Below are 19,556 nucleotides of genomic sequence, written 5' to 3'. Positions count from 1 at the left end.
GCTGCAGGAAAATCCACTCCAAGGTTTCAGAAGAACCCTCCCACGAACTTTCTGCCTCCCACAACAACTTTGCTGAGGGCTGAGAGGGGTTTAAGGTCGTTCCTAGACATGCTGCCGACCTTCTGAGGGAAACTGCAACGCTGCAAGAGTGCCTGAGCTCACACAGCAAGGGCACAGCCAGGGTCTGTGCAGGGAAGAGCCACAAAGAGCTGATGGGGATGGAGCTGGAAGTCCTGGAGCTTCTCTCCAGCCAAACTCAGCATCTCACCCAGCAGAGTGCTCATGCCCTGGGCCCTGAGACCCTCTCACAGTCCCATTGCTCTCTCCTGGCTGCACTCAGGGGTTCACTGTGCTCTGCACCCCAAAGCACCCCAATGGGAGGACTAAAAGCTGTGTGAGTTACTGCAGGAGCCTGGAACCACCCAGGGCAGCTGGAGGGAGCTGAGTTGCTCAGGAGGGCATTTTGGGGACAGCCAGGAGGGAGGCTGCTGAATCCAGGCTCATGCAGCCTCCCCTGCCAGAGCAGTGCTGGGCTCCAGGCTGAGCTGCTTCAAACAGAGCAGCCAAACACCCGTGGCCACATCTTGATCTTCACCCCACACCCAGTGAGGTTTACAGCCTGGGTGGTCCAGGCTGGCCAGCAGAACGTGGGCAGGGTGGCAGGTGGTGAAACAGTGGCTGAAGAAGAAAGCTGGAAGGTGGAGGATGGCAGAGATGCAGATGTGGGACCACACAGATACAGGTCCCTCAGGCTCCAAAGAGCTTGAGACAGGTATTGCTGGAAGGCAAACTCAGCACATCTGGCAGTTCATCCCCTGCAGCCTGCTCCAGGGACTGATGGTGCAGAGCTGTGTCACAGCAGGATGCCCCTGATGCTCTGGGGGTCAATGCATCTTCTGAGACCATTGAGAAACCAAGAGCCCCAGATGCCTCCTGCTCCCAGGCCAGCCCTTTCCCACAGAGACTGCTCAGGAGCTCCTATAAATCCTCTGCTGTCACAAGTGCCAGGCCAGGGTCAGGCTGCTTCCTTGCAGCAGAGCTGGTGGGAAGTGCAGGGCAGTCATGAGGGCAGTGGGTGAGTGGGGTCTTTGTTTTGCCATACAAGTCAGCACCATGTCACTGATGGGGGCTCAACTAGGTGCCCACTCAACCACAGGATCATGGAATCAGAGAAGCATTTTGACTGGAGAAGCCCCTGAAGCTGCTGGAGCCCAGCCCTGAGCTCACCCTGCCACAGCCAGCACTGACCCCCAGCCCTCAGCACCTCACCCCAGGGCTTTGGGATCCCTCCAGGGCTGGGCACTGCCCCAGCTCCCTGGGCAGCCTGGCACAGGAGCTGGACACCCCTGTCAGGGAAACAGTTCTGCCTCAGCTCCAGCCTCAGCCTCACCTGGGGCAGCTCCAGCCCCTTCCCTCTTGTTACTGGGGAGCAGAGCCTGACCCCCAGCTCCCTGCAGCCTCCTGTGAGGGAGTGTCAGAGAGTGCTGCTGTGTCCCCTCAGGCTCCTCTTCTCCAGGCTCAACACCCCCATTCCCTCAGCCCCTCCCCAGCCCCTTGTGCTCCAGCCCCTTCCCCAGCTCTGGTTGCTGGCTCTGGCCATGCTGCAGCCCCTCAGTGTAAGACCCCAGAAGGTGTTGATCTGTTGATGTGTCTGCCCCAGGTGCCAGATGGTTTCACCATCAGCCAGTTGGAAAGAACTCGTGTTTCCCTGCTTGCAAAGGGGAATGTGCAGCCCTGCATCTGCTCAGCCACCCCTCCCCAACAGCAGGGTACAGCCCCCTTTCCTCTCAGCCCTGTGAAATCCTGGGGTGCATCCATGGGACAAGCTGTAAGTTCAAGTGACTCATCACCCAGAAAGGGAACTGAAGGGATTCACCCTCTTTGTGCTCTTCCTGACACGTGGGAGCTTCCCATGGCTCTGGTGTCAGATGTGGGAGCCTCCATCTCTCACAGCTCATGTAAAGCAGAGCCAGAGCTCTGGAGGGAGACACGAGCTGTACCAGGAATGCTGGGCAATTAAAACCCACCTCTGACAGTCCCTGTGCTCTCAGGGTGGAGACTGAGCTGGGCATTGCAGCTGCTGTAACTGCTCTTGGCAGATGTCTGTGTCTGAAGATAACTTTATCCCTTCACTCCTCCTTCTTGCCCTCCATGTAGTGTGGAGGATGATCTTTCACAAGCCTGAGGACCAGGAAAAAAACCCTCCCACACTTTCAAGGCTGCAGCTTTGAGTGAGCCCAGGTCAGCCCAAGCAACTTGCTCTGTCTCTGCTGTTTCCCAGGGGTGCTGCATGGGGCCAGAGACCTTGCCCTGAGGCAGGGAAGAGCAGGGAGCTGCTGTGCCTTGTGGATTCCAGGACACAGTGTCAACACTTCTGCAGTTCTCTGGGTGGACAGATGGATCTTGCTGCTCTGCAAGGCAGTGCTTTTGCAGTAGCTTGTTTCAAGCACCTTTCACAGGTGGATGCTCTGTGGCTGGATGGTCCTTCAGAGGCTGACACGAGCATCAAAGCCAGGCAAAGCTCACCAGTGCTGTGGGACTGCAGAGATGACAGTCCCTGAGCCCTGTCCCCATCCCTTCCTGGCAGCTTGAGTTTGTGAAAGCAGCTCTGTTCCCCCTCCCTTGCTGTGCAGTGGGTGTCCAGAGAGGATGTCCCTGTGGCTCACACCTCTCCATGTGCTATTCACACCCCTTGCTTTGTGAGGAATCACAGTCCTTCAGCTTCAGCAGACCTTTTTCCCTCTGTGTGTTTGTAGATGGCCTATGCTTTGTTGGTTTAAAAGGGCCAGGCTCTACTGGTCCCCACTCCTAAGAAAGCTGCTCTGTTCCCACAGGCAGAGCAGGGTCTGATCTGTCATCAGCTCCTCTTCTCTCACCAGAGATCCCCAGCGAAAGCACAAGACTCAAGATCAGAGCTCTCCACAGCCCTCTCTGATGCTCTGCAACTTCCCTCTCTGGGCTTTCATTCACACCAGCACTCATGGGTGATTTGTCATAGAATCACAGAGTCTTTTGGGCTGGAGAAGCCCCTGAAGCTGCTGGAGCCCAGCCCTGAGCTCACCCTGCCACAGCCAGCACTGAGCCACAGCCCTCAGCACCTCACCCCAGGGCTTTGGGATCCCTCCAGGGCTGGGCACTGCCCCAGCTCCCTGGGCAGCCTGGCACAGGGCTGACACCCCTCTCAGGGACACAGTTCTGCCCCAGCTCCTCCCTGGTAGATGCAGATGAAGCTGCCCACACTGGCCATGATCAGGGGCTGGTTCCCATCTGATCACCTCCCATGGCTCTGCTGCCATCCCCATTCCTCAGGATCCACCTGCAGCCTCAGCACAAAGACTGTGTGGCCAGCAAAGGTGTTGCCAAGTCCCTTCTGCCCTTGAGAGGCCAGGCTGAAGGGACAGGGGGTGCAAGTGCTGAGCCAGCTGAGCTCCTCCAGCAAGGACAGAGCTGGTTGTCCATGATGCTGCCACTTGTGTGAGGTGCTTTGGGAAAGGAGAGCAAGGAAAACAGCCCCCCAGATGTTTCTGCAGTGCTGTGTGTGTACCCACAGTTCAGCCTTTGCCAGAGCTGTAGGAGCAGAGAATCCTTTGGGCTGGAGAAGCCCCTGGAGCTGCTGGAGCCCAGCCCTGAGCTCCCCCTGCCACAGCCAGCACTGAGCCACAGCCCTCAGCACCTCACCCCAGGGCTCTGGGGTCCCTCCAGGGCTGGGCACTGCCCCAGCTCCCTGGGCAGCCTGGCACAGGGGCTGACACCCCTCTCAGGGAAACAGTTCTGCCTCAGCTCCAGCCTCAACCTCCCCTGGGGCAGCTCCAGCCCCTTTCCTCTTGTCCTGTTCATTCATCACTGAAAGATCAGCCCTCACCTCCCTGCAGCCTCCTGTGAGGGAGTTGTAGGGAATTGTTCATTCCCTGCTATCCCAGGCAGCCAGAATTAGGACCTGCCTGCACTGGGAATGCCACACACACGTGTTCTGTGCCTGAGCATGGCTTCTGTGCCTGTGTGCTTGCAGGGGGAGGTGAGCACCCTCAGACTCTTGCTGTACAGCCTCTGGAAAGCTTGGCTGTAGCTTTGTTGGTCAGGCTGATGCCTTTGATCCAGTGCTCCCCAACTATCCTCTGTCTTACTGCATCTGTGGGTTTATGACCCTTCTGCCTTTCATCCCAGGGCAGCTACTCAGGGATGAGATGAAGCATCTTTGTTTCATCCCAACCAGGACCAAGAGCAGCCAGAGCAGGTTCCTGTCATTCTCTTTGGGTGGTTTTGCAGCACAGAAACCACTCAGATGTGGTCTGCTGCCCCTCTGTGCTCTGGGTACCTTTGGTTTTGATCCATTGTGTGTGAGCTAGAGGATGAGGGCCATTAGGAGCAGCGAGGGCCAGGCCTGGCAAGGCTCACCCTCCACAGCCACAGCTGGGCTGCTGTCCCAGACAAGGCTGATGGGAGAAGCAGCCCCCAGGCGTGCAAGGGGAACCCTTCATGCAAAGCAGTCCCTTCCAGACTCTCAGACATTAAGCAAAACTGATGTCTCCTCTTTCAAACACAAGTGCTTCCCTCCCTTGGCTGCCTGATTTCCTTGAGCTAGCTGTCATCCCTGACTTAGCAGGCACTGATGAGCACGTGCAGCCTCCCTGAGCCACGGCAGCGCCGCCTCCGCCCGGCTCCTTTAGACCCGGGAGACTGATTCCTTCCCTTTGGAACCGAGGGGGCTGTCTCTGAAGGAGCTTCTCTTGCAGCTGACCCAGAGCTGCAGGCCCTGCATAAACTCTCTGCCCTTGGAGGAGGGTTTTAAACCACCTGAAATGTTAAGAGCTGTTTTGACACCGGTGTCCGTCCTGGGCTGTGCACCCAAACTGACCAGCACATCCTTGGGAGCTATTTAAACCCTTCTCAATGATCCAGTGGATCCCTTTCCAGGCTCAGACCCCATGGCACACATCTTCATAACCCACAAAGACACATATAAGCATCCTCTTATGTGTAATGAAGTTACAAGCCCCGAGTGAAGACCCTGAGCAGTAACTCTGCTTCATCCAGGGTCAAAGCTTGAGGCTGTTTGGGTGAGAAGCTTGAATGAGACAACCTGAGCCCAGGAGCCTCGTTCCGGGGTGAGACCCACTGTCCTGGAGAGCTCTGCAGCATGTTGGGGATGACAGAGGTTTCTGCAAGCTCAAAAAGCAGCAACAGGAATTCACTGGGGAGCAATCTCTAGGTACCAAAGCAGCCTGTGGCTGTTCCATGCTGAGCAGCAGCACTGTGCATAGATCACAGAGTCAGACAATGGTGGGGGTTGGAAGGGACCTTTACAGATTATCCAGCCCAACCCCCCTGCAGAAGCAGCTCCCACCTAGATCCGGTCTCAAAACCTTGCAAAAACACTGTGTGTTTGCCTTGTGCTTAAACCCTTCCCCAGAGATCACAGAATCAGAGAAGCGTTTGGGTTGGAGAAGCCCCTGGAGCTGCTGGAGCCCAGCCCTGAGCTCACCCTGCCACAGCCAGCACTGAGCCACAGCCCTCAGCACCTCACCCCAGGGCTTTGGGATCCCTGCAGGGCTGGGCACTGCCCCAGCTCCCTGGGCAGCCTGGCACAGGGCTGACACCCCTCTCAGGGAAACAGTTCTGCCTCAGCTCCAGCCTCAGCCTCCCCTGGGACAACTCCAGCCCCTTTCCTCTTGTTACTGGGGAGCAGAGACCAACCTCCCCAGGCACAGGCTGCTGTGAGGGAGTGTCAGAGAGTGCTGCTGTGTCCCCTCAGGCTCCTCTTCTCCAGGCTCAGCACCCCCATTCCCTCAGCCCCTGCCCAGCCCCTTGTGCTCCAGCCCCTTCCCCAGCTCAGTGCGGGCTCTGGCCGGGCTGGGCAGCGCTGGAGCTGCCTCGTCGCAGCTCTGTCCCGTCTCCCATGGCAGCCGAGCAGCGCGGAGGCATCGGCCGGGCGTCCCGGTGCATCCCAGCCCGCAGCGGGCAGCGTTACGGGCCGGACCCCCGAGGCTGCCGGAGCGCGGCTCGTGGCTGCCCCCTGCTGGCGCTGCGGGGCGGTGCGGGACGGAGCCGGCCCCCGCAGCCTCATCCCGCGGTGCGCCGGGCGCTCCGGTTCAACGCCCTCACCAGCCTCCGGGTGAGCGACAGACGGACCCCCGGCGAGTGCCCTGCTGGCACCACACTGGGAGCACTGGCTGATTGCCCAGAGGCTGACTCTGTCAGGGCAGAGTCCTGCAGCTGGGGAGGAACAACCCCCTGCAGCAGCACAGGCTGGGGGTGAGCTGCTGGAGAGCAGCTCTGCAGAGACAGACCTGGCAGTGCTGGGTGATAATGAGCTCAGCAGGAGCCAGCAACGTGCCCTCGTGGGCAAGAAGCCAACGGCAGCCTGGGGGCAGCAAGAAGAGTGTGGGCAGCAGGGCCAGGGAGGTTCTGCTCCCTCTCTGCTCTGCCATATCTGCTGAGGCCTCATCTGGAGTCCTGTGTCCAGCTCTGGGCTGCCCAGCTCCAGAGGGACAGGGAACTGCTGCAGAGAGGCCAGGGCAGGGACACCAAGATGATCAGGGCACTGGAGCATCTTCCTTGTGAGGAAAGGCTGCGGGCCCTGGGGCTGTTCAGTCTGGAGAAGAGGAGACTGAGCTCAGGGGCAGCTCATTAACAGTGACAAACATCTCACTGGTGGGTGTCAGGAGCTTGGGGCAGCACTTGTTGTATCCAGCAACAGGACAAGGGGTGATGGGATGAGGCTGGAGCACAAACAGTTCCATTGAAACACAAGGACAAAGTGTTTCCCTGTGAGGGGAGGGAGCCCTGGCCCAGGCTGCCCAGGGAGGGTGTGGAGGCTCCTTCCTTGGAGCTCTTGGAGACCCCCCTGGACACGTTCCTGTGTGACCTGATCGAGGTGGGAGCTGCTCCTGCAGGGGGTTGGGCTGGATGAGCTCTGCAGGTCCCTTCCAGCACCCCCATGCTGTGACTGGGTGACTCTTTGGGACTGCTCTGGGTCCTGTGCCCTGCATGCAGAGAGAGACAGGAGGAGGTGAGGTCCATCCTCCACCCTGATGAGAGCTGTGTGCCACTGCCTCACCCAGAGGGAGGGATGGCCACGTTAGCTGTGGGAATACAATAGATCATTCCAGCTTTACCAGTGTGAAGGTGATTGCCAGGTGTCAGGAAACATTGCCCTGCCTGTGCCACAAGTGACTCACTGGGGTCTGGGGACTTCAAATAAACTCACCAATTCTCACACTAGAGTTGCCCTGAGCCAGGGTAATTTCCCTGAGAGGGGAGGGTAAGAAAAAGCAGAAACAAAAAGAAAGAAGGGAAAAGACAACATCCATCTGAGGAAGAAAGAGTCTGTCCCCAGCCAATCTGTCTGGGTTTACTTCAGCAAGTAAATCTAGATTTAGTGCTTAATTTGAGGTAACAAAGTTTGTGTCTCTTCGTACTTTTATTAGTTTCCATTCCCTCACAGCATCTTTAACTCTCTGCTAATATTGGATTTTCCTTTTATGCCCCCAAAGAGAGTCCACACCAAGTACAAGGTGAAGCTGAGCGCTCCAGCCAGCAATGGTGATGAAAGGCTGCTGGAGAGAGCAGACACAGGCACAGCACCGCTCACCTTGGTGTTTGAACACCCCCAGAGGCAGGCAGAGCCAGGCTGGAGGCAGCAGACTCTTGTCACCTCGGGAGGGTTGGCTGGGGGAGGTCAGCATCACTCCCCAGGTGTCCTCAGCCATCCCACCTCATCCAGCCCCACTGCAAAGGGGATGACACGGCGCTCGGGAGCCTTCGTGCCCCCTCCCACGCCACGGTCTGGGGAGGCAGTGGAAGGTGGTGTCTCCCCAGGCAGCTCACAAGAAAGGAGTTGCACCCCCATTTGCACCCCCAGCACAGAGCAGAGCTCTGCAGCCCCTGCTGCCTGGGAGCCCCAGGGCAGTGCATGGACATCGCTGCCTCCCTGCCCCTCTGCAGATGTCCCTGGGCTTCAGAGGCAGCTCCTCGCTCCTGGCTCTCACAGCAGCAGGTGAGTTATTTGCAGGAGCTGTCACTTGGCAGGTTTCTGTGGCTGGTTGTGCTTGATTCAAACGAGAGGGTAAGATTCTACAGCTGGGAGAAACACCCCCCCCCCACCCCCTGGAGATTGCTCCAATCTGCAGGGCACTTTATCAGGTAAAAGGAGCTTCTTTGGGCCCTCTGAGCTGGGCAATGGGCTACCTGCAGCTGTGACCTGCAGGAGAGTTTCCCAGGCCCCCCTGGAAGCAGCATTTCCTGCAGGGGATCACAGCCTGGCTCTAAAAAGCTGAGGATACAGCCTTCCTGGTGACCTCAGGCTGCCTCTCCAGTGCAATTCCCAGTACAGGGACTGGGATGTGTAGCCACACGTTGTCTGTGGAGGGTTCATGGCTGTTCCTCACATCTGCCTGATGCTGACTGACCTCATGGGTGGCTTTGTTGTGTGACCTGACCTGGGTGGGACCTGCTTCTGCAGAGGGGTTGGACTGGATGGGCTGTAAAGGTCCCTTCCAACCCCACCATGTGATTCTGTATTTCTGTTTCTCTCACTTTAGATTCAGCTCAGCATTGCTGCTGATCAATTTTCCTGCTGGATGTTTCCTAAAACTAATGAAAAAAAGGATAAATTGGTGGGGGAACCAGAGGCAAGAACCCATGATGATGCAACCTGGTGTTTCACCATCAATCAGAGCGTTAAGGAAGGGTTTGGCTGGACCTAGGTGGTGATGAGCATGCATCCTGCTTGGGCTTTGCCACCTCCAGCTGCCCACTGAGTGTCTGTTTCCATCTCTTGTGTCTCACAGAAAGCACCAGACATTTTCCTAGGCATAAAGTGAGAGAAACATACTGTGCTGGGCTCAGTGCAGGGGTTACTGATCGGGTGTCTCTGACCTCTTCAGTGAGAGCAGGATCAATGCAATCCATCCTTTCATCTCTACTTTGGCCTTTCCCACTGCCAAGGGTCAGCTCTGCTGCCTTTGTGCCACTGCAGCTCTGCTCATTTGTAATGGCTCAGGTCTCTTCTCCAGGAAAACAAAAGCAGAAGTCTTAATAAATGGGATGAATTGCTACAAAGTGGTTTGTGGCTCAAGGTTCTGCATCTTCCCAAGAGCCACACTCACGGGATCATTTTGGCTGGAAAAGACCTTTAAGCTCATTGAGTGCAACTCCTCCCCTCACCCTGCCACGGCCACCACTGACCCACGACCCTCAGCACCACGTTAAACATCAGACAGCTGAGCACAACGGGAGCATCAGAGTCTGTCCTCCCCTGCTCTGCATCCCACGTAGCTTTTGATGCTCAGCAGTTGGACCAGTTGGGCCTGGGAGTTCAGGTGAACAAATTAAACATGAGCCACATGCCAAGGAGCCAATGGCAGCCTGGGGGCACGAGCAGAGCATGGGCAGCAGGTCAGGGAGGTTGTGCTGCCCCTGTGCTCTGCCCCAGCTGCAGTGGGGAGGCCACATCTGCAGTGCTGTGGCCAGGGCTGGGCTGCCCAGCTCCAGAGGGACAGGGAAGTGCTGCAGAGAGGCCAGTCCAGGGCTGCCAAGGTGCTGAGGGGCTGCAACATGTGTGTGAGGAGGAAAGGCTGCAGCCCTGGGGCTGCTCAGCCTGGGGAACAGAAGCCTGAGCTCAGGGGCACCTCAGCAACACTCACAAGCACCTAAAGGCTCCTGCAAGGTGCTGCAAGGCTCAGGAGCAAGTGCTTTGGTGCTGAGGGGAGGGAGCCCTGGCCCAGGCTGCCCAGGGAGGGTGTGGAGGCTCCTTCTCTGAGGTTCCCAACCGCAGCTGGACACGTTCCTGTGCCCCTGAGCCAGGGGCAGCTGCTGGAGCAGGGGCTGGGGTGCAGCAGCTCTGCAGGGCTCTGCCAGCCCACACCATTCAGGGACTGTGTGATTCTGAGCTGTCTCTCCAGACCTTCCCCTCCTGCCTGTCACTTTGCAGGATCTCCCTTCTCCAGAGACCTGACTCATGAAACCTGGAGGCTCTTGATATCCCCATGATTGTTCCATCTCTGTCAGATTTGGTTGGAAGGAACCAGAAATCATTAAATAAAAGCAGAGCTGATGTGGGATGTGACAGACAGCCACTGACACAAACACCTCGCTCGCTTGGCTTTGCAGGGGAAGATGAACCAGCTGTAAGGAACTGTGAGAGCTGGAAGACAGGGGAAGCTGATGGGGTTCAGGATGTAGGAAGAGTGGGGAATTCACACAGAGTTGTGGGGGTTTCTTTCACACAGAAAGCTCCATAAGCAGGAGGAAGAATGACTTTGGGAGAGAGGTTTTCCAAGCAGTGACTGAGAAAGAGAGAATGAAGGAGTCACTCAGTCATTGCAGGGAGAGGGAAAGTGTCAGCCAGGGTAGAAATGCTCAGGGAACGTTTGCCTGGAGGAAAAAGCCAATTGCTAAAGCTTTGCTGTATGCAAGTGAGGGAATATTTCCCCTCCATGAGTCTCCACAGGTGGTGTTAGAACAATAAACCCAGGGCTTTATCCAATCTGCAGCTGCAGATGGTTGGTGCTGAAGAGATTTAGAAGCTGTGGAGGCTTTTGGTGCTGTGTAAGGATGACCCACACAAGCAGCCCACAGCTCCATGGCTGCAGGGAATAGCCAGAGCCAGGTGAGGGACCTGCAGCTGGGATGTGCCCCTTGCCTGTCCCAAACCCCAGGACCCCAGTGCTGCCCAGGCACAGGGATTGCTCACACAGCACTGAGTCCAGGCTCATGACACAAAGAGCACTTGCTGCCCTGCTCAGCAGGACTCTTTGGTCCCTGTTGGGTTGTGATTTGGTTGCAATAGTGCTGAGCAGAGATTTGTCCAACAGGCAAAAAAGGAGCAAGAACTCCCCCCAGTATAAATTCCCCCTGTTTGTGCAGCAAGAGTTGAAGCAGAGAATTACAGGGAATTGCATCATGTCTGCAGGTGATGGAGAGCTTGAGAGGAAAGAGGGCAGCTCTGGCAATTCTCTGGAGGTCCTGCATCCTGGGGCTGGGAAGGTAGAAAGGAGAAGGTGGAGAAGGAGGTCACAGAGTGTGCTGGGAGGGGAAGAGGGGGAAGCTCACACCTGGGGCTACCAAGCACCCCTGAACAAACCAGAGCTCCCAGACTGTCTGATTGCTTGTGTGGAGCTCTGTGGGGATGGGGAATGGCAACGGCCAGACCTTGCTTTGGAAATCCACCTGTGAACTGGAAAATCCTCCATCCCCCCATCCTCAAGGGAGGCAGATGCAGGAAAGTCCCCAGTCACCCCCAGCATGGTCATGGGCAATCTCACGGTCCTGGGACAGGCAGGATTGGTGGTGTAAGGCTGTGGGATGAGTAAGGCTGCATCACAGCAGGGTGATAAACAGCCAGAGGTTGCCTCTCTCAGCCAGACACATGTGAATCCACCTCTGCCTTCAGCATCCAGCGTGACATGAGGGACAGTGCTCCTGAGCACCAGGCCCTGAGGAATTCCTCTTTCCCTTGAGATGCCTTAAGTAGACCACTAATGCTCTCCAAGGATGGGTCTTGATGATGTGTGTCTTGTCCTTACTGCTACCTCTGTGCCCCAAAGCTGGGCATCAGCTCATTAGAGGGTCAGGAGCTGGCAGACACAGAGCCCTTGCTTACAAAGGGAGGCGAAGCTTGGGGAGCTCACACCATAGCAGAATGGGTATAAAATGCTGGTGGAATGGGACATTTGAGTGCCAGGCAGCAAAAATAACTCCCCCCTGCTCCAAACGCTGCTTGTTTGGTTAGATGGACACAGCAGCATGTGACAAATGCATGGGTTAATCATGCATGCATTGCTGAGGGAGGAACACCCCCAGTTCTCTCTGTTGGTGGGCTGCCAGCCCACCCTGTGCCCAGGCAGCAGGACCTGCCATGCCCTGGAAACCCCAGGCTCATGGTGCAGATGCAAACCTTTACTTGTGCATGAAACCCTGGGGGGACCTCTGGCAAACCCATCCTCGTGATGGATCTCAGAGCTTCTCTGGTCTGCCTGAGAGGAATCCCACCTCAGGACCTCCCTTGTCAGCTCCTCTGCAGACCCACAGGTCTGGTTCTTAAACCCACCCAATCTAGGTGACAGCTTGCATTTGCTTTGGCTGGTTAATCTTTAACTCCCCGTTGTACCCACTGAGAATAACTGTTCTTGCTGATAACCCCTGTGCTCCCCTCGTGCCAGTTGCTGATATTCCTGGGGTAATGTTGCTGGATATACCCAGCAACCTGCTGCAGCACTGTAAACCTCATTGAAGTATTTGTTCCTTCAGGTTTTCTTTACTAAGGGAAGTGGACAGGACATCATTCTCCATTAGACATCACTTCAAGAGGCAAATCAATAGAGGAAATTGCTTAAAGTGTTTATGCAGTTGTATCCCTGAGAGTGACATGCATTTCTCCTAATTAATAGTGTCTCATGTGTGCAATGGAAGAAGCCACATCTGGGTGTACAAATGGCACAGCTTCCAAGGGGAATCTGCCTGCCCAAGTCTCTGCAGCTGGCATCAGGTGATGAGCTTGCCCTTAAACTTGCAACTTCATTCTCATGTCCTTTCTGAGCCCTGTGACTCCACCTGCAAGGCTTTACCCACTCACCTACCCACACAGCCACAGGCAGGTCTCAGCTCCAGTGCAGCTCACACCAGGACTGTGAAGTCACATCTGGCTTCTTGCAGCTTTCTGGCAGTCCAGCTGCTAGATCTGTTTGGTTTTCATACCATGCACAGGTTCATTGTGATGGGATGATCAGAGCTTGGCTGTGAGGGTGGGAACAGTGGGACAAGTGGGACTTGTGAATCATGGGTGGGCTGATGACTGTAAGGTTTAAGATTAGGACATCACAGGCATGGGAGGTGCCAGGCCCTGGGTCCCTCCTCCTTGGCTGCAGTACTCAAGACAGTCTTAAGGATCATGGTGCACAAAAGTCTTTGGGGAAAGAACAAATACTTAAGCCATAAATCACAGAGTCACAGCATGGGGGGGCTGGAAGGGACCTGCAGAGCTCATCCAGCCCAACCCCCTGCAGAAGCAGCTCCCACCTAGATCAGGTCACACAGGAACGTGTCCAGGGGGGTCTCCAAGAGCTCCAAGGAAGGAGCCTCCACACCCTCCCTGGGCAAAATGCTGCTGTCTCATAAATGGAGTGAGTGACACTGGGGACAGCCTGGTGTAGGCAAGACAGAGTGAAAGGGATCATTTGTCCCCAGCATCTCTGGGACAAAGGAGGGCAGGAGCACCAGAAGTACCAGCTGGGTGGTGAACCCCAAACCAATGCTGGTGCCAGAGTTTGTCAGGAGGGACAGTTAGTGCTTGGAGTCGATGATCTTAAAGGTGTTTTCCAACTGAAATGACTTTGAGTCTATGACATAGACCTCAGGGGCTGCAGATCATGGCACAGAGGTCAAAAGCCACAGCTGTGAGCACAGCAGATTTGATGGTGGAGAAGGTGTGGGTGGGTAATCAAACCCACACAGCCCAGCACCTCCAGCCTGTCACTGCTGTACTGGGAGACCCAACCTGGACCCAGTGCCCAGGGCTGAACTGCTGGGAAGCCACTGCCCTGCACCCTCAAACATCCACCCTCACTGTGAGGGCTCCTGGTGATTTGGGGGGGTTTGTACCCCCAGGACTCCAGACCCTTTTCCACACATCTCCTTCTGGCCACACACCTGGAATAAAAGCACCAATTACAATGAAATTTAACCCAAAACCAGCCTGACAAATCTAATTAGACCCAAGGCCAGGAGTGGCAGCAGCAGGAGCCGTCCTCAGGCCCTGTTTCACTGGTGCTAATTGTCATTAATGACAGCCACTGACCCTCGTGGCTCAGCTGAACGTTGCAGCTCTGTGGGATTTGCTTTCTAAACAGCCCCCTATTTGTAGCCCTCAAACCCTTCTGATGTTAGTGAGATTATCAACCCACAGCCACTTCACTTACACTCCTGCCATCTCAGCCACCCAAACAGCTTTGGTGCTCACCTACAGCTGCCTCGTGAGGAGCTGGGATGAGCCCAAGCCACAGCTCACAACCCCCTCATGGAAACACCCCCCTGCAGCTGGGAATCCCCCTGTCACGTGAAGGGATCTTCTCTGCAGGTTCTGGCACAGCAATGACAAGACAGTCAGAAGGGTGGCATCCATCCCTGCCAGAGGGGCAGACACACCGATGGCACAGAGTGGAGCTGGAGGCCTGTGGCCAGTGCAGTTGCACAGGGATGGGTTCTGGGGCCAGTCTGGTTCAACATCTTCATCATTGACCTGGGTGAGGGCACAGAGGGACCCTCAGCAAGTGCCCTGCTGGCACCACACTGGGAGCACTGGCTGATTGCCCAGAGGCTGACTCTGTCAGGGCAGAGTCCTGCAGCTGGGGAGGAACAACCCCCTGCAGCAGCACAGGCTGGGGGTGAGCTGCTGGAGAGCAGCTCTGCAGAGACAGACCTGGCAGTGCTGGGTGATAATGAGCTCAGCAGGAGCCAGCAACGTGCCCTCGTGGGCAAGAAGCCAACGGCAGCCTGGGGGCAGCAAGAAGAGTGTGGGCAGCAGGGCCAGGGAGGTTCTTCTCCCTCTCTGCTCTGCCATATCTGCTGAGGCCTCATCTGGAGTCCTGTGTCCAGCTCTGGGCTGCCCAGCTCCAGAGGGACAGGGAACTGCTGCAGAGAGGCCAGTGCAGGGACACCAAGATGATCAGGGCACTGGAGCATCTTCCTTGTGAGGAAAGGCTGCGGGCCCTGGGGCTGTTCAGTCTGGAGAAGAGGAGCCTGAGCTCAGGGGCAGCTCATTAACAGTGACAAACATCTCCCTGGTGGGTGTCAGGAGCTTGGGGCAGCACTTGTTGTATCCAGCAGCAGGACAAGGGGTGATGGGCTGAGGCTGGAGCGCAAACAGTTCCATTGAAGCACAAGGACAAAGTGTTTCCCTGTGAGGGGAGGGAGCCCTGGCCCAGGCTGCCCAGGGAGGGTGTGGAGGCTCCTTCCTTGGAGCTCCTGGAGACCCCCCTGGACACGTTCCTGTGTGACCTGATCTAGGTGGGAGCTGCTTCTGCAGGGGGTTGGGCTGGATGAGCTCTGCAGGTCCCTTCCAGCCCCCACCACTGTGATTCCATGATTCTGAATGTGAGTTTTGTTGCCTTTGTGGGGTTTTTTTTGCAGATCATTCCTTCAATTGTTCAGAGTGACCCTGAGCATTAATCCTCCTGTGCTCCTGTGCTGTGGATTTAATAAACACTCCCTTTACTCTGCCACCAGGCTGCCATGAGGTCCAGGCTGCTCTCTCAGATCCTTGCTTCATCTTTCTTTGCAGCAGCACGAGAAAAGGGATTTGGAAACCTCCCCATAATGGTTCAAGCTCAGCAACAGCCTCTGTCTCATTTGTGGGAACATCATGCAATATGCAAGTGAATTCATCTCAAAAGCTAGGAGGGACATTCTTTCCCCCTGTGTACACACTTTGCTGCCCTTCCACACGAGAGGAGAGATCTGATGGATGTGATTTGTGTTTGACAAATCAGCCAAAGCTTCTGCCTGTCTCATTTACCAAAACCACCATTGTTTGACCATTTCTGTGTAAATTTACCCCGGATTGTGGCTTTTACCCTAAATGCAAGAGGAAAAACATCTCAGGGAGTGAACTGCTGGCAGCTGGGGGAGGTGTTTGGGGAGCATCACAAAGCTCAGCAGCAGGAGGAGCTGTGCCCTGCCCCTGGGTTGGAACTGGGAGCACTGGGAAGGACACGGCGTGTCACTCTGGGAAGGCTCCTCGGATGGTTCCTGGGACGTGGCTGAGGACCATGGGGCATCTCTGTCCTCTCACATGGGTGCTCCAGGCTGTGGAGGATGGAGAGCTCCCTGGGAGAGGTGGGGAGACCCATCTGTCCTCAAGAAACATGGGAAACAAAGGGAACCTCCTCTCATCTCAGGATGACAAGGCAAGCAGCAGAGAACCACAACAGTGCAAACTGGTTCCACTGGATGCTAAAACCAGGCATTGAACAGAGCTGTGAGGCAGGTGCCATCAATCCCAGAGCTGATCTCCTGAAGATGTGTTTAGCTGTGGATGTGGCTGCCTTTCCAACTGTAGGAACAGCTTGTGAGTTTGAGAGATTTTTATAGCTGTTCTCCTGACTGCAAGTTCATCTAATAAAAGGCAGCACCTCTCACCACAAACTATATTTGTCTGACATGTCTGCAGCTATGTGCTTGCAGTAGATGCATATTTATCAGGGCATCTTTTTTCTAGCTACACCAAGCACTGCCTCTGCCACAGCTCCACGCTTGTAGCTGCATGAAACCTTTCCCCAGGTCTTTCTCAGGGGCTTGTGTCTGGCTTTGTAGGATGCTTTGGTGGGCATTGAAGGTAAAGAGTGTTGACTGATGCTCAGGAAGGAGCCAGATGTGTTTCATAGAATCACAGTGTGGTGGAGTTGGAAGGGACCTTTAGAGCTCATCCAACCCAACCCCCTGCAGAAGCAGGACAAGGGGTGAGGGGCAGAGGCTGGGACACAGCAAGTGCCCCTGGACCAGGAGGGGAAAGTCCTTTGGTGCTGAGGGGAGGGAGCCCTGGCCCAGGCTGCCCAGGGAGGGTGTGGAGGCTCCTTCTCAGGAGGTTTCCAACCCCAGCTGGACACGTTCCTGTGCCCCCTGAGCCAGGGGCAGCTGCTGGAGCAGGGGCTGGGGCTGCAGCAGCTCTGCAGGGCCCTGCCAGCCCAGCACTGGGGGATTTTGTGACTCTAAGCACTGATTCAGGCATGGCACAAGAAAATCCAGGTAGTCTTTAACCTGTAATTCTGTCCAGGATGAGATAAAAGACACCAGAGTGCTACAGGGGAGCTTTACACAGCCCTGGCCCATCACCGTGGGACAGGCAGATGGAGCTCTCAGGAGCAAGCACCACACACAGGTTTCCCCAGCTCCTTCTGACCCTCTGTCTACTGGTGGGGCAGTGTGAGAAGCAGAGAAGCCCTTGATGCTGTGCAAGCCCTGCTCAGCAGTAGCTAAAACACCCCTGTGTTATCAGCACTGCTTGCATCATGAGCCCAAAACACAGCCCCTCACAAGCCACGATGAAGAACATTAACTCCATCCCAGACAAAACCATGACACTCCTCCCTTCGTGTTTCTACCCAGCTAAACAAAACCCCACAGGCAGATGTCCTGGCAGGCAGTGCTTTGCCAGGAACACCCTTATCAGAGCGATAAGTGCCTGGCTCCCTGCTCAAAACAAGCAGTGACAGTGTCGTATCACTTCGTTGTCCTTCAGTCATCCTTCTCCTGCCCCATCCTTTGTCTCTCCCTCCTGGATCTTCCACTGAGGTGCCTCAATGACCATTCTCAATGTTCTCAAACTTGTCTTCATGCCCTTTTCCAACCACCTCAGCTCTTTGCTTCCTTTCTCCCCATCTCTAGTCTCTGCAGAGGTTCCAGCTCAGCAGCCCAAGACCCAGAGCTGCTGCTTCTCACCCTGAGCAAACGCTGTTAGTTCGGAACACATCACTATAAGCAGAAGCCTTTCCGTCTGTGGTGGCCACTTTCTTTGCTTGCCAGTGCTCTTGTTTCTCTTTCCAGCCCTCTCAGCAGGCTGAAGAATTAAGAACTTGGTTTTCCCAAGTGACAGAGTAGTTTCTGAGCTGCAGACATCATTCCTTCACTCCTTGGGTCACACGCTGTACCTGTACGAATCCAGATACAGATGCAGGTGGCACACAAGTGCAGCACCAAGAGCTGTTCAATATCCACTTTGTTGTTGTTGTTCAGTATTCTTGTTATTTAGCATCTCAGTCATGTAGCCCAGGAAGAGAAGCAATTAGCAGCAGCAGTATTTAGCATCTGTGCCTTTGCTGTCTGTCGAAGCACAGGTCAGATCCTTTAAAAACGGTGTTAGAGGTGTAGAGTGAAAGGACAATCTCTGCTACCAAGATCTTCAGATCTAAGGACAGGATAAGACAGATAAATAAGGGGAGAAAAAGGGGCAGACAGCATGGGTCATCACGAGAGGCTGCAGGAGCTGCTTGTGTCACTCTACAGCACCAGCCAAACAAGAGGCACCTGATGAGGTTCATGAGCAGAATCAGCTGGAAAACAGGGCTGGGATGATTTAAATTGCTATTTTAACATGGCTTCCCTTATCAAAATCATCTGGAATAGGTGAGACTTCATGTGCAGCAACACAGCCAGGCAAACATCAAATAACCATCCATGGCTACTGCACTGTCACTGAACCTGGCTCGTGCCTGGTTGTGCAGCGTGGAGATGGAGCAGGGAGTAACTGAGGCACTCAGGGTGGGAAGGGAGTCAAAAGACATGGCTAACTACAAGCTACTGGGGGCTCTGAAGTGCTCTAAGGGTCAGCTAAAATCTGTGGACCTGAGAAAACTCCTGGCTGCTCCTCATCAGGGCAAGAGGACAAGAACTGACATCTGGATGGTTACCTTCAGAGCACTCACCTCTGCCAGGGACATCTCCCCTGTCCCACTGGAGAAGCTCCTCCTCGACATGAGGCCCCTGAGGTAGATCCCTGCATATCTGTTTAGTGTTTCTGCTGCAGATGATGGGGTTCAGCAGAGAGGAGCAGAAGGTAGGTGTTGGATGTGAAAACAGGGGTGGGAAGAAACACAAGCTTGGTGTACCAGAGCACTGCAGACACATCAGGGATGCAGGGACTGGCAGGATGTGGCACAGGCAGTTGTTCAAAGCCTGAGACACTCTCTGGGATGTGATGCTCAGGATGGCCCTTTCAATCAGTACTGTGACATGAAGATGAGGTCAAATGTCAGAAACAGAATGGCCACAGCAAAGTCATACCAGCTGTGGAATGCAATGTGTGCACAGGGCAGCTGGATCAGCTCCTGATGCAGAGAGCAGGGGTGGGAGAGCACATGGGGCTGGAGCAATCTTCTCAGCTCCAAGAGTGATGGCAGCTCTTCTAAGAGGCATCTGCACAGAGCAGCCAGGCCAGTCCTGCCCATCCTGGCGCTGGTGAGGATGGAGCAGTGTCTCAGCAGGTAGTACATGGCCACAGAACGTTCAAAGGCTGTGGCCAGAAGCACTGAGGGCTCCATGAAGAAGGAATGAACAACGTGAAGCTGAGCAAAACACGCTCCAAAGCTGGTTTCCCTGTAGCTGACCCAGAAAATGCTCATCCCAGTAGGTGGTGTGGACAGAGACAAACCCAAACCAGTGATGGACAGCAGGGAGAGGTAACAGTGCAGAAGCTCACGGGGCCTCGGATCAGTCCCAGTGACAAAGAGGATTGTGCAGCTCCCCACAAGTGATGCAATGGAAATGCAAGGGGAAGGGATGGAGAGCCAGACTCCTGGATGAACAAGGGTTGGGGTGAACAGCCTGAGAGGAATGAGAGAGAAACTGGTTCTGCTGCAACACAGCATGATGAGCTAGAGCACAAAAAGGCAAGGTAGTGCTGTGAACAATGAACCAAAGGGAGAAGCACCAACCAGAAGGGATCCAACATCATAAATCTGGCAAACCTGAGCACACAGATTTTTGCAGCTCTCTCAGGGGTCTGCAGAACAAGCTCTTGTTTAAATGGGAGTGTGGTGATACAGAAACACACCACTAAAGGTGTA

The 19,556-nt window shown here is 55.3% G+C and overlaps 1 long non-coding RNA gene across 1 annotated transcript in view; it reads left to right on the top strand.

Moving 5' to 3' along the window:
- The window catches only part of LOC133624902 (uncharacterized), a 38,162-nt gene extending 22,906 nt beyond the window's left edge, over positions 1-15,256 (top strand). The window contains exons 2-3 of the long non-coding RNA XR_009818185.1: positions 12,390-12,487; positions 15,127-15,256. This is a non-coding gene — a long non-coding RNA (uncharacterized LOC133624902). The remainder of the gene's footprint in view (positions 1-12,389; positions 12,488-15,126) is intronic.
- The last annotated feature ends 4,300 nt before the right edge of the window (positions 15,257-19,556 follow it).

This window comes from Colius striatus, chromosome 1 (genome assembly GCF_028858725.1).
Source record: "Colius striatus isolate bColStr4 chromosome 1, bColStr4.1.hap1, whole genome shotgun sequence".
NCBI lineage: Eukaryota > Metazoa > Chordata > Aves > Coliiformes > Coliidae > Colius > Colius striatus.
Note: the sequence above shows the minus strand (reverse complement) of the source record. Positions and strands in the feature narration are given on the sequence as shown.